Source organism: Dendropsophus ebraccatus, chromosome 6 (assembly GCF_027789765.1).
Source record: "Dendropsophus ebraccatus isolate aDenEbr1 chromosome 6, aDenEbr1.pat, whole genome shotgun sequence".
Classification (NCBI taxonomy): domain Eukaryota; kingdom Metazoa; phylum Chordata; class Amphibia; order Anura; family Hylidae; genus Dendropsophus; species Dendropsophus ebraccatus.
The window spans coordinates 91,415,121-91,430,545 of NC_091459.1; the positions used below are offsets into that span (position 1 = coordinate 91,415,121).

The window sequence follows — 15,425 nt, forward strand, 5'->3', positions numbered from 1 at the left end:
AGAGGCTGATGAAAAGACTGACAACAGTGCAGTGAAAAAATATATTACTACTAAAAAGAAATACTTAAAGGAGAAGACCCACCAACTGTAAAAACGCAGGCCGGCGGGGGTAGGTGTGAAAATAAACAAATAAACTCACCCATCCCCGTGCATTTGTGGCACTGCAGCTCTGCTTGCTGCAACATCACGACCCCCGATGTGTAAGTGCCTGCCCAGCCAATTAGTGACTGGGGTGGGACACCGCCCCAGTCACTGACTGGCTGAGCGGGAGATCGCTCAGCCAGGCTGTGATATTGCTGCTGCAGGAGTCGGGTATGTAACATACCCAGTTTCCTGCAGGAGTTGACAGCCGATGGCAATGAATGGGGCCCCGGAGCAGCGCAACGGAGGCATGGGGAAGGGTAAGTTCACCTGTTTGTTTTTTTCTCGCCCACCCCACCTGCCTGCCGCTTTTAAACATTGGTAGGACTTCCTCTTTAACATGTAAAGACTTAAGTAACAAATATGTTTAAAATCCATTGGTTTTATTATCAAGTTTTATTTAGGGCCTTAAAGTTAAACTGTCAATTACATGTTATCCATCAATAAATAGTAAAAGCAGCAATAGGAAATTTTATCATATATCTTAAAGGGGTTGTTCAGTGTACAGTATTAGTAAGTGTATTCACATTACTTACAGACAGCAGCTCCCTGTGTACCTCATAGAGCTGATATCAGATACCTCTCCTCCAGGCTGTGCTGTCCTGCTCTGTGGCGATTCTGTCTGTAAAATGGCTGAGCATGGAGGAGCATGTGACCATGAATATGCCTATGGAGGACACAGACATAGAGTGAAGATGCTCCTCCATGCTCAGCCATCTTATGGCCAGAATCACCACAGAGTGACCAAACCCCTTTAATTGAGAAACTGCCTCTTTTTCCACTTAACAGACTTTTCTTTCCTCACCCCTGCCTCCTCTTCTGATAACTTACTGTCAGTTCAATGGGAAATTCCTGTCTTCAGAGAAGGAGAGGTGAAGATGGAGTATATGCACAGGGAAAGATCAGGTCACACCTGCTACCCATAGGAGTCTATAAAGAAGGGAGGAGCTGCTGGAGGAGGAAGAGGAGGCAGCAACACACAGAGATACCCTGCTGCTGACTGATCATTTCTCTATCTTACACCAGTACTGGGTTTACAACAACTCTGCATATTACTTCTGTATAATGTCAGTGAGACAGATCTGCCTCTGGCTTATCCCTCATGGACTAAAGGGTCAAGCAGTGGCAATTCATCACATCCAACCTTCAATTCCACAAGCATTATCTGTATGTTTAGAGAGAGGAGGAGACCATTATAAACCTTATAATGCTGCCTGAACCTATCACCAGCTGTGGGTTTGGACAACTTTAGCATAAAGTATACAGGCACCTTTAGGGTTCTATTAGACAAAGTGATTTTTCATTTCCACCGATTTCGTTTGTATAATCTAGCATACGAACAGACTATGGGGGAGATTTATTAAACATGGTGTAAACGGGCTCAGTTGCCCCTAGCAACCAATCAGATTCCACCTTACATTTTCCAAGAAGTCTGTGAGAAATGAAAAGTGGAATCTGATTGGTTGCTAGGGGCAACTGAGCCAGTTTCACTTTACACCATGTTTGATAAATCTACCCCATGTGTACATCAAAAGATCTGAGAGCAACTAGCGAACGTTTAACAATGATTTTATGGTCAGCTAAAAAAGATGCGATCAACAACATATGAACAAATTTTCATAAGTCGTTTATACACACAAGGAAAATTATTCCTTAAATTTGAATTATATAATAATTTTTCAAACGATAGTCTTAGATTTCAACATGCCCAATTTTCTTTTCCTGCAAGAAATAAGCTGGTACAAGGGCGTCTGGCAGAGGCTTAGTCTCGCCCTCTTATAAACATATACTTTTGGTCATTCGAGCATGCATGTTAATTGTGGTGGTAGGAAATGTAGCTGTTTGACAGCTATATCTACTGTATGGCCAGCTTTAAAGCGCAACTATAATTTCAGTAGCTAAAAAATGAAATTCCTCAAATAAAAAGCCCTCGTGTCACCTTTTAAAAAGAGCCCTAAACTGTTGATAGTGTGTACGCTCGCTGAGATATTCCCAGTTGTTTGGCTCAGAAGAATAAATGAATTTTTCTCCTGGCTGAGAGAAAGTGGGCGTGGCCTGTCCCTCATCTCCCTGCCTGGCTCTCCCCATTCACTGAGCAACACCTTAGCAGATGTTTCACACATAGCAGGATCAGATACAACCCCAACATACAGTATCACAATGTAAGATTAGATACAGAGCCCCAGCAGATGGTATCACACACAGTGGGATTAGATACAGTCATCTGCTCTCATTACACTGTAGGATAATGTCAGCCATGGAGGTGGGGGCACCTGCTGCAGACATCTGATATTGAATGTTATATGTACTATGGAAGGACTACAGCTGTGTTGTGCTGGGACTTGTAGTCCTCCCCTCAGTGACTCAGGTTCATTTTAGGTTCATTTTAGGTAATGTATATTGCAAAAAGTCTTATCATGACCTAAGCTAACTAAAACTGAATGGTCAAAATATTTTATAGTTGCGCTTTAAGCAAATTTCATTTGTCCTACTGTCAGGGTTTCTATATTTCTGATAACAAGAATGGCATTGTGTGCTGTCAAATTTTTAATGACAAACTTATTGGGACCTACCAGGATTCTAAAGAGAAATGTATAATGACATTATGGTGAATAGTACAATGAAATGAATGTATTAGCTAGATTTTATTTTAGTGCATTATTATGGGGTAGCTATCTTGCATTTGCTTTCTGCACAAAATGTAGAGCTATAATTTACAGCAGCCCCACAGACCTACAAAACAATAGACTAGTGGGGACCCTATTTTCTTATTTTTGGAAACTTTTATAGGCATGCTTTGTGACCCATGTAGAGGTCATTGTGCAAGAAGGAGGGAGGAGGGACTTTGACCATGTCCTAATAGCCTGATCCCATCCTATTTTTATACTGGTGTCACCTGTAATTCTGCCTGTGGTAATAAGGAGGAGACTTATGAAATGTACTCTCTACAGAACAGGATATATCAGCTCAATATTAGATGTACTGACCATAAAAAAAAAACGGCAAGAGTGCTGACAGCAATGACCGATAGTTGGGTATATATGCCATACATTCTCAGTAATGCACCATAAAACATCATGTAAACATACATTAGTTAACATTAGCAACAATAATAGACAATAATGCACAGCTGTACGGAATACATCATAGAGGTTATTACTGTTAATTAACTGGGAGTTTCACTTGATATATTTTACTGCCCATACATGAACGTTATGCACACATCACTGAAATTGGTTTCAGTCATTTTAACATTGGACACTGCTGACTGCCTGGGCCTAAAAAGCCCTAAATAAATATTAAGGCTTGTGTAAGTCCATTACGGGGTTGGCACATGTCCTGTGCACCATGATGCAATGCTCGGGCTTCCACACTATGATGAGCAGCTGACAGCACACTAATTTATTAACACGCCACAAATATAAGCTTGATTCAACTCCATGATCTCATCAATTATTATAGGAAACTAAAAGAGTCTAAAACATGATTCATATGAGCAGTTAACTAGGGTTTAGAGACACCCACTTCTATTTTATTCGCCATCATAACGCAGCATCTTTGCCAGTACAGCAATTAACACATACAGTGCAATTCAACAAATGCTGGCCCAATGACAGCGCTGACAAACCGGCTCCATCTCATCATGTTGAGACTAAACCATCTTCCAGCACTGACCCCATTCAGCATGACTGCTTATACTATTGTAGTTTTCTTACAAGCTTCACGGGTCTCTAATGTAGGGATGCCAAGGGAAGTTCTTTTTTTTTCCCTTAATCAGGAAGATATGCATCTGATTCAGCGGTTCCAGTTATGTTTGAAAACCAAGTAGTACATGCCTACGATGTATCCAACATGTAAAGCCAGATATAGTTTTTTAGGTCTGTAAAATCTCTACAGTTATACAGACAGAATAAAACAGTACAAGTCAAATACATATGAGAACCGTTGATCCTTATGTCTGCTGACTGGGATTCTCAAATGGATAAAATCTTAAACATTAAAGTCTTGTTTGAATTATAAAAAAAAAATTATAGGCTGCTGTGATAAAAATAAACCAGAGGTATAACCTACTAGTTATACCTGTAGCTGTACAGCCTAGCATTTGATTTGATCTCCCAGGTTGCACTGGTGACTTATTTTAAGGCTGTCAGAAATCACTACCTCTAAATCCTTCTCTTCTGAAGTCTTTGACAGAACAGAAATGCCGATATGATACTCGGACATTAAGAACAACCCTCTGATATCTATCCTTCAACCAACAACAAATCCACTGAACTATCCAGGGATTAAGTCCAATTCTTACTAACTTTTCTATCAGCTCTTTATGGGGAACTGTATCAAAGGCTTGGTTGAAGTCAAGATAGGTGATATCCACAGAACAACCTTCATCCAACACTTACTAATATATAGAATTAGTCTGACATGATCTGCCTGCAGTAGGCCATACTGGTTTGGATCCATCAAATTATCCATTTTTAGATGATCCATTATGTTCTGTTTTTTAGAAGTGTTTTCATAATATTTACTACTACAGATGTTAAGATAACTGGCCTGTAGCTACTGGGCTCTTTTCTATTACCCTTCATGTGAATGGGTTTAATATTGGCTGTTCTCCAATCATCAAGAACATCTCCTGTTAGGAGGTTATAACAGTTATATGGTTCTGTCAGAGACAAGCAATCACTGATTAGAGTTCTTTAAGAACACTGGGGTGGACACCATCTGGACCCATCACTGTATTCAACTTTAAACAAGCAAGTTCCAATGAAAAATTGGCTTATGAAAACACTGGGGCTGAACCTTTACAACCAACATGAGGAAGACTGGATGCAGCAAGAGTATGGAGTGACTCACAAATAACATATGAGAATTTATTGATGACTGAATAAAAATTTTGATGCAGTTTGAGGCTAGGTTCACACTCTGTATCTGTGCGGCTGTATTGCGGGCGGTAAATCATCGGCCGGATTTTTCCGATTCATGCGTACGCTGGAAAGTATACGATATACGGCTGCACAGTGCACACTATGTCTGAATCTACGGCCCGATCGTAAACAGACCCGTAAAAAATGAACAAGACCATTGTTTGCGGCTGGAAATGCGGCCGTGGATTGACAGGCGGTCCGTACGGAGTACTTCAAAAATAGCCGGCAATGATGCCGAATGCCGATGCCTCTAATAGTTAATATATTAAATTAATAAAACACATTTTCTTTGTAATAAAGTCCCTTTCGTTGTTCAATAATTTAATTCTAACGAATCCATCATTGTGCAATTAAATATACTGTTAAAATAAATATATATATAAATAAATGTATATTTATATATATATTTATTTTTTGACAGTATATTTAATTGCACAATGATGGATTCGTTTAAATTAAATTATTGAACAACGAAACTGATTTTATTACAAAGAAAATGTGTTTTATTAATTAAATATTAATTAGTACAGGAAGCTCGAGTAAGCCGTTAATTCATATTGCCGGCAATAGAGCTTTCTGTACTAATCATCACTTTACTTTAATTAAAACATCAAATGTTTCTTCTAATTAAGTTATCACAATAGCATTATTAGAAGAAACATTTAGAATTATATGTGCGCTCAGCTGATTGGCTGATCGGCTGAGCGCACATATAATTAGCGGGTCCGCAGCACAGTGACTTCATTGTGCTGCGGACCAGCGAAGAGGACACATCGGGGTGAGTATAGAGCTCTCCCCACCCCCTCCCCTGCACTGCACCCATACCAGTAAGGAAGGGGGGTCACTTAACCCCTTCCTTGCTGGGATGGTTACAGTCTGACATCAGTCTGGCCCCCAAGGGGTTAAGGGGGATGCAATACATCCTCCCTTAACCCCTTGGGGGCCAGACTGTAAGCAGCAATCTGTAAAGATGCTGCATACTGTAAGGAGCACAACACCGCTCACAATGATGGGTGTTGTGCTCCTGTTTGTGTGTTTTTGTGTGTTTCTCCCTTTTTGTTTTTCAGATATCGGTATCCTGGGGATTACGTCGGATTTCAAGGACTACGTCGATGACCAGCGGTTGTTTGTTGTTGTTTTTTTTTTAATAAAATGGTCAATGAGGGGTGTGGGGGTGTTTTTATTTGAATAAAAAAATTTTTTAACTTGTGTCTTGTCTTTATTTCTTTACTTTATAGACTTAGTAGTGGAAGCCGTCTAATAGACGGAATCCATTACTAAGTCGGGGCCTAGTGTTAGCCGGTATAAAATGGCTAACACTAACCCCCTATTATTACCCCAGTACCCAATGCCACCAGGGGTACTGGGAAGAGCCGGGTGCCAGTGGTCCCGGAGCGTCAAAATTGGCGCTCCTGGACCGGGCGGCAGCAGGCTGGTAAGATTTAGGCTGGGGAGGGCCTAAACCAATGGCTCTTCCCACCCTGGTGTTACCAGGCTGCTGTCGTTTGGTTTTTAACCCGGCTGGTTATAAAAATAGGGGGGACCCTATGCGTTTTTCTTTTTTTATTATTTATTTTTTTTAAAAAACCGCATAGGGTCCCCCCTATTTTTATAACCAGCCGGGTTAAAAACCAAACGACAGCAGCCTGGTAAGACCAGGGTGGGAAGAGCCATTGGTTTAGGCCCTCCCCAGCCTAAATCTTACCAGCCTGCTGCCGCCCGGTCCAGGAGCGCCAATTTTGACACTCCGGGACCACTGGCACCCGGCTCTTCCCAGTACCCCTGGTGGCATTGGGTACTGGGGTAATAATGGGGGGTTAGTGTTAGCCATTTTATACCGGCTAACACTAGGCCCCGACTTAGTAATGGATTCCATCTATTAGACGGCTTCCACTACTAAGTCTATAAAGCAAAGAAATAAAGACAAGACACACCCCCACACCCCTCATTGACCATTTTATAAAAAAAAACAACAAACAACCGCTGGTCATCGACGTAGTCCACGGAAATCCGACGTAATCCCCAGGATACCGATATCTGAAAAACAAAAAGGGAGAAACACACAAAAAACACACAAACAGGAGCACAACACCCATCATTGTGAGCGGTGTTGTGCTCCTTACAGTATGCAGCATCTTTACAGATCGCTGCTTACAGTCTGGCCCCCAAGGGGTTAAGGGAGGATGTATTGCATCCCTCTTAACCCCTTGGGGGCCAGACTGATGTCAGACTGTAACCATCCCAGCAAGGAAGGGGTTAAGTGACCCCCCTTCCTTACTGGTATGGGTGCAGTGCAGGGGAGGGGGTGGGGAGAGCTGTATACTCACCCCAATGTGTCCTCTTCTCTGGTCCGCAGCACAATGAAGTCACTGTACTGCGGACCGGCTCATTATACGTGCGCTCAGCCGAACAGCCAATCAGCTGAGCGCACATATAATTCTAAATGTTTCTTCTAATAATGCTATTGTGATAACATAATTAGAAGAAACATTTGATGTTTTAATTAAAGTAAAGTGATGATTAGTACAGAATGCTCTATTACCGGGAATATGAATTAACCGCTTAGTGGAGCTTCCTATACTAATTAATATTTAATTAATAAAACACATTTTCGTTGAAATAAAATCAGTTTCGTTGTTCAATAATTTAATTTAAACGAATCCATCATTGTGCAATTAAATATACTGTCAAAAAATAAATATATATATAAATATACATTTATTTATATATATATTTATTTTAACAGTATATTTAATTGCAAAATGATGGATTCGTTTAAATTTAATTATTGAACAATGAAAGGGACTTTATTACAACGAAAATGTGTTTTATTAATTCAATATATTAACCATGAGAGACATCGGCTATAGTGCAGAGGATCGCAAACCCCGGTAATAGCAATTCATGTAAACTGTTTCCCTGCTTTCCCAGATGCATCCAGAGGTGTTTGCATCACTTTCTTAAGATTTTATTTGTTATTTTTAGTTGAACCAGATTTCCAAGTAAATGACCGTATGTTTTCAGCCGCATGCCGGATCACGGAAGGACCTGTCTCTGAAAAAATCATCCTTGCATCCGTGTGCGCCCGCATCAGAACTCCCCACAGCACACTATGGAAGGTGCGGCTGGAGCCACTTGCTCCATAGTGTGCACTGACAGGCTTTTCTATATATCACCAAATTGTCAGAAGGTCCATGTCCCGGAGCAGTGGACCCCAACATGGACCTTCTGAAAATTTGGTGAAATTTTGGTTATTTTTGTTTATACCTTCCCTTGTTTGTTTTGCACATTTTTTTGTAGTTTTTCTACCTCATCACCATTGTTTATAGTAGTGGGGCATAGTTATCACATCTGATTCATTGGTTAGATATGGTCCTTGCCATTTTAGCTTGTCAGAGTATCCTGGGGGCTTTTCCCTATATGTAGTGGGGCCCCCTAGATGTATTTTGTGTTTTTAGATGTTTTTAACTGTTTATGTCACAGTGTGATGTTTGTTATTTTGATTTATGTGAAATAAAAATACATATTTTCTTTGGTGTGCCAGTGAGTACATATGACAGGCCTTCCCTTCTCGTTTTGTTGGTACTATTTATATTCCTGTCATCTTATGAGCACCCTGTAATTTTGGCGGTGCATTATTTTTGTCATAGCTAAGGTAAAAGGACCCTTAGGGTCTGTTCACACTAGTATTGTGGAATTGTTCTATAATGGATTAAGGCAGAAGATCTTTTTGGTCTATATTTGGATCTGTTGCTGATGAGGTCAGGAATAGAGTTAACTATACTATTATTTATCCCAGACCAATGTGAATGAACATGCTCCGCACACACCACAGAACATATTGGCGCTATAATAGATTATAAACATACATGTTGGTCTCAATCAGAATGTTGTTAGCTAACTACAGCTGTACAATATAAATGCTACAACATACTCTAGTTAGGGTTTCTAGAACCAGCCAAATCCTTAGACAACAGATTGCATCTGCCATTGATATGGTAATTATTTACCTACATTTACAAATACAAAGGCGCTTCCTAAATCCTCACATGACAAGTGACTACTGATAGGACATCTCTGCACAATGAGAAAGAAGCCATCTAAAACGCAAAGAGCAGTATTGTTCTAGCTTTTTATTTTTCTAAGTGATTCTGTCACTGAAAGCTTTACTAAGAAGCAATGATATTGTCAGTTTATTTCACAGAATATTAAGGAATATATAGCTGGAAGCTCTAGTGAAGTAGGCCGTCCCTGAACATATGATCCCCTCAAGTTCAATGTTCTTTAAAGGAGAAGTCTGGCCGGGGGTAAAAATCATTATTTACAGGGGGTGGGGGGAACATAATATTAACAGTATGCTTACCAGCCCCCCTGCCCATGCTGTTTCGCATCACCGGGCTCCCGTACCCCACTGATTGCCATCTTCTCCAGGCTTCAAAGTATGTCACAACTGGGCTGACTTGTCTCAAACGGGTGAGATTTAGCCCGCTCAGACAATCAGTGACTGCAGAGGTGTCCGGCCTTAGTCACAGACTGGCTGAGCGGGGCATCCATCAGCCGGGTTGTGAGGTAGCTACATGGAAGCTAGGAAGACTGCCGTTTGGGGTCCAGGAGCGGGACGCAACGAAGCATAGGCATTGGGAAAGGTAAAAATAGCTTCTTTATTATGTTCCCCCAGCCCAAAATAATTTCATCCCCCCCGGTGGACTTCTCCTTTAAGGCCCGTGGCCATTAACTTGCAATGTTATAAGCCACAAACCTCCTGATTGTATGTGCGGCCGCATAAAGGCCGATATCGGCCCGTTGACAGCCGATGCATGTAATAGCTGCGGTGTAGCGTGTAACGAGGACCTGGCCTGACAGGTCGGCGCTCGTTGGCTCCTCTGCATCACACCGTGTAATAAGGGCTTAAGAAATCAATTGACAGGCGGAGGTTTGCTCGCCCGTTGGCTGATTGCTGGCCCTTTTACACTGGCCAATTATCGGCCGAATAAGTATTCGTATGAACGCTTGTTAGCGATAATCAGACCATACAAAAAAGGTCTTTAAAGGAGATATTACAACACTTTATGTCCTTGGGAGTTTTAATCCCCATGGGATTCTTACTTCCTTGCTATGTTCCCCATTTCTAGAGATATAGGGGTTTTACTATTTGGTTGACAGTCAGGAACTTTACTGTAAAAAGGATGTGAATGCAAAGGGTAATAGGGTGTGATTGAGAGCACACCCCCCAACATAGCCCTGACACCCCATTTTACAATAAAATTCCATCCATCTAGATGCACAGCTGTCTAAACATCCGCTTTGTTTCTCCATCATACTTTACACTGCAGCTCTACATGCAGAAACCCAGAATAAAATCACTAAGAAGCCAGTGTAGAGAACTGAATTACATGATTGACTATTCATGATTAGTACACAATGATGAAATAGCTTAGACACATATACTGAGCCCAATGAATGTAGGTAAGGGAGGAGCCTGTTCTATTGCAATTCTTCATTGGTGTTACTCCATTTAATACAATGGTTATAGTGCAGTAAAGTTTTATCCATAATAACAACATATTCTCACATAACCTCTTGTCCAGTGGCAGCAGGCCATGGTGATGTTTCATAGATATTAAAGTTCCCATCATAGGCATTAGACTAAGAAAGTTGCCAGCAACAAATTCTTTGTAAGCGTCCATCTACGCACACGATCCATGTGATGTAAACCATGATCTGGTTCTTACTTCTTAGCAGAAAGATTGATCTCCCCATAGCCCCATACTGTATCACAGCCCTAAAGCCTGCAGAATATTGTGGTTTGTACATGCGTTTCCCCTAATGGCAATGCACAGATGGAACAGACCTAGATTTCCATTCTGCAGGACACTCATATCCCTATGTCACAGTACACCCAGACAATAGTAACAGAAAGGGAATCTGTAGGTTTTGTTATGCGATGATGCTGTACTATTCAAAACTGTTCAATAAAGACTGCTCCTTCTATTTCAAGGTAGTCATATGTATGCGGTGACGGTGTAATCCGGGGACAAATATTTCAGTTCCTGAAATCTCAATGAGGTCATCTACGGTGACAACTCTTGCATCTACAGTTGCTATTGTATTTTCTCATTTCAGCCATGTCCATTGCTATCGGAAAACCCTGCAATACACTGAAACCGCCCTGGCAAGCAGCAGAGGCATTAACAATGCTGCCAAGTCTAAGTGAATTGACAATTTAGAAGAGGCTCAGCTTTGTCAACAAGAGCACAGTGCTGCATTATACGGCAAGGCTAAAGAGTGCTGCATGTGTTCCTTAAGAAGAAAATGCTATCGCAAATTCAATCTTACCATGGAGAATACACTCTATCTGATTAATGCAGCTAACTTAACTCTCTGGCTTCAATGTTCATTACACTGATGTGTAGTACATGAGGAGGCCAGTAAAGCACAAGTGTAAGGCCAGTTCACACACTGCTGTGCCAATGCATTGGCGCTGCTGTAGTGACCAGTGCAGCACCCATGAATGGAAGTTATAGAAATTGCCGTCTAGACGGTTCTTTCACCTGGTTTACAGCATCTATACCGGAAGTTTGCAGGTCATTCCTCGTAGTCTCCTGAAAATGGGAAGAACTTTAGGACTACAAACAGGGAAGAAGACTTTCCCATAACACCAAGAGTCTGTTCACCAGGAATGGTCTGTCATGGATCCAACAAACTAAAACATTATCCCATAACTTCTATCCGCTCTAGGAAAGTAAGTGTCATGCAAGTGGCAGCTTATTGGCTTATTGGCTGTCACTTTCTGGTAGTGCGCAAAAATGCAGGAGTCAGGTGGACATGAGAGTATTATTACATTAAACATGTGGATTTTCACTGGTAATAAGGCTCTATGTTTATGGAGGCACTCTAGCTGGTGTTATGGAGGCACTCTAGCTGGTCTTATGGAGGCACTATAGCTTGTTTTATGGAGGCACTATAGCTTGTTTTATGGAGACACTCTAGCTGGTCTTATGGAAACACTCTAATTGGTCTTATGGAGGCACTCTAGCTGGTCTTATGGAGGCCTTCTGTCTGGTCTTATGAAGGCACTCCCGCTGGCCTTATGGAGGCACTCCCGCTGGACTTATGGAGGCACTCCCGCTAAACTTATGGAGGCACTCTGGATGGTCTCATGGAGGAACTCTGGCATGGCAAATGGAAGCAATCTAGTAATGTTTATGGAAGCACTGTGCTACAGCTAATGGAGTGACTCCAGCATGGCTTATGGAAGAGTCCTGACACTGTTATGGAGGCATTCTGACATTACATATGGAAGCAAACTAACTATGTACATGAAGGCACTCCTGCATGGTTTATGGTTGTAACCTATCTCTGTTCATGGAGAAACTGTGGAACAGCTTATGGAAGTTATGGAAGTAATCTCGCACTGTTTACAGAGGCACTAACTGTTAATGGGACTGTTTATGGAGGTACTCTGGCACTGCTAAATGGACTAAGGGAAGCAGATTAAGGACAATTCACAGACAATGGAAGACAGAAAGGACACACATCCTCATAGTAATCACTTTATACAGATGTAGACTACAGTAGAGACCTACTCCAGTGGTCAGTTACGGAGGATCTTATATCTAGATGTATATATGTATGTGTATCACACTCAGCCATTTGCACCCACCTAGAAGGTCCCCTTTAAATGGTTTCTAAATGGTTTATGGATCATGATCACCATAATCACATATATTTTAAACATTATTCACCTTATCCTGCTAATTCTGTTCTTCTTATGTGTTGTTACAATGACATGCTCCGCAGCTCCCCCTTTTGGAAGCGATCCATCCCCACTGATTTATGAATACAATGCCAGAATAACAGTGAAGACTGACACTTTAATTGTGCGGAGCAAAGAGATTATAATTCTGTATAACAATGCTCTGTAAAATTATACAAGCTGATATACTGTATGAGATTCAAGGAAAGCTGGGTGACATTCACAGCAATGTAATAGTGTCTGTCATCTATTAAAAGCTTTTACCACCAGCTACCAGCTAGATATCCCATCAGAGTGACATTTAGGGGAGTTGACCGCTAAGACGCCGTCCAATGCGGAAAACTGGGAATCCTTGTTCATTTGGTCAGTGACTATTCATACATAATGATGAATAGGAGAGATATGAGGGACACTGCTAACCAAGAGTAGGCTTTACCTAGGGAGACAAGGTGACTCCAAAATAACTAGAGACTTCACAGAAGGAGACTTTCTAATGTACAGAAGAGCTTCCCTTGTAAAGTCTTCTTTGTTTGTCCCAGAACTGCTGCATAAGACACTTCTCTATTTACAGAGATAAGGGATCCCTTATAGTCTAAATGTTTTCCCAGGACCATGAAACCAGAAATGTGAAGTGATGGTTTCTTTGCTTCTATCCAAACATAGAACTGTCAACATTGCACAATATCCACTCTAAATATATTCCACAGTCATAACCTCCTGGCCTAGACCACAAGGAAGCTTGTCTATCTAACTACATGACCTTTTGCTGCTTCAAAACTCATAGACAGCTATATATTCCAGGCTGCCCTTCCCAAGCCACATTATGCACACACAAAGGTCCAGTTTATTACAGCCCCCTGCTAGCTAGTAGTCAGAATGGATAATTGCACATTCTAGTTCAATAGACAGCGCACAATTGCTACAATGGATTGCTCTGGGCCCAATTCTGACTTGCCTGAAAGAACTGTTAATATGCCACCTACTGTGTGCCCTCACTTCAATGGGGGTAACAATGTATCTTTCAAGGGAGGGTAAGTAGTAACAACAATGGATATAAAGAGCAAAAAAAGAAACTCTAGAAACTGCTTCCATGTTCTAAGGCTGGTCCTAATGATGAGAGAGCAGACCATGTGCAAAACAGGGACAGGATCATAGTGGGCAAAAGATACAAAACACAAAGAAAACTTACAACTGGAAACAGAGACATGGCAGCAGTGGGATAGAATACAGCAGGCTTGCTTTGTTTATAGGTTTACCACTAGTTATGTTATAAACAATGATGTAAAGTTTATTATTGTGCATTCTATTGACAACAAATAGAATATGGTTGGGGTGTGTAGTGACCTAGCTACAAAACAAAGGTCTCCTCCTGGATTTGCATTGAAAGGGAGCAGCAGGCAGACATGGGAGCTGTGTGGCACAGGGTGGGCACACCATACACTAGTTGTAAACGCCACCATATACATCAATGGCTAAAGGTGGAGCTGTATGTAGTAGGGGAAGATTCATGGGCTGATGTGCAGACACACTACTTAGAGCAGACACGGAGCACTTACCTTACAGTCAGCAGATAGATCCACTACTTGTCATAGAATAGAAACCAGAAATGATACAAAGGATCCTCGGAAACGTTAGACTCCCCGTGTGCGCTGCCTCCAGATGTGCAATGCGTAATGGCGCAGATGTAGCGCCTGCCTGCTGCCCACCTGGCTGCCAAAGTTACTGCTGCTGCTGCTGCAATGGTACTCCCATATCAGGCGCAGGGCACGGTGGTGCCCCTCTTGGATCCACACATGGAGTTGAAGGCACAGCTAACGGGCACCCCTGTTCCTCCTGGCATATCACAGGGCAGCACTAGTCCTGCCATCAGTCATAGAAGCCGATGCTTTTTGCAGGTCCTTGTGGTTTTTCCCTTTGGTGAAGCCCTATGGGGGCAGTTTTGCTTTGTGTTTAAAGATTACCTTTGTCACCCCCACCCCCTGCATAGGAGAGAGACAACCCAGATGGGAAGAGCCTGCTGCTGAAGCAATGCCCCATCCTGAAAGCTGATCCCTGCTGATCTCATCACTTACAACTCACTAATCCAATGGCGGGGGAATGAGGAGCAGATGGAGACGCCCATACTCTGCCTCCTCTTCTTCCAGGCATCGCAGCCCTTGTATCAGCGCACAGCACACAATGAGACGAGCCCACCAGCTGGCTGAAAGTGGAAGTGGTGCTCTGCTGAGGGCTGCCAGTCCAGGGGGGCACCAGTCCATGGAGCCGGGGACTACAGGGCACTCACAGCTTCTCAGTTCTTTCATTACATCCTATGTACTAGGATATCGATTTATTATGTGCCCACTAATCTCTGTGCAGTGCTGCAGGATATGTGGGTGCTGTTTTATCTATATCCTATCTATCTATCTATCTATCTATCTCCTATCTATCTATCTATCTATCTATCTATCTATCTATCTATTATCTATCTCCTATCTATCTATCTATCTATCTATCTATCTATCTATCTATCTATTATCTATCTATCTATCTATCTATCTATCTCCTATCTATCTATCTATCTATCTATCTATCTATCTATCTATCTATCTATCTTCTATCTA

General features: G+C 41.8%; 1 protein-coding gene across 1 annotated transcript in view; it reads right to left on the minus strand.

Moving 5' to 3' along the window:
• The window catches only part of SPSB4 (splA/ryanodine receptor domain and SOCS box containing 4), a 120,192-nt gene extending 105,347 nt beyond the window's left edge, over positions 1–14,845 (minus strand). Inside the window, exon 1 of the mRNA XM_069973872.1 lies at positions 14,379–14,845. The gene's annotated coding sequence lies outside the window, so the exon portion shown is untranslated. The remainder of the gene's footprint in view (positions 1–14,378) is intronic.
• Between the last annotated feature and the right edge of the window lie 580 nt (positions 14,846–15,425).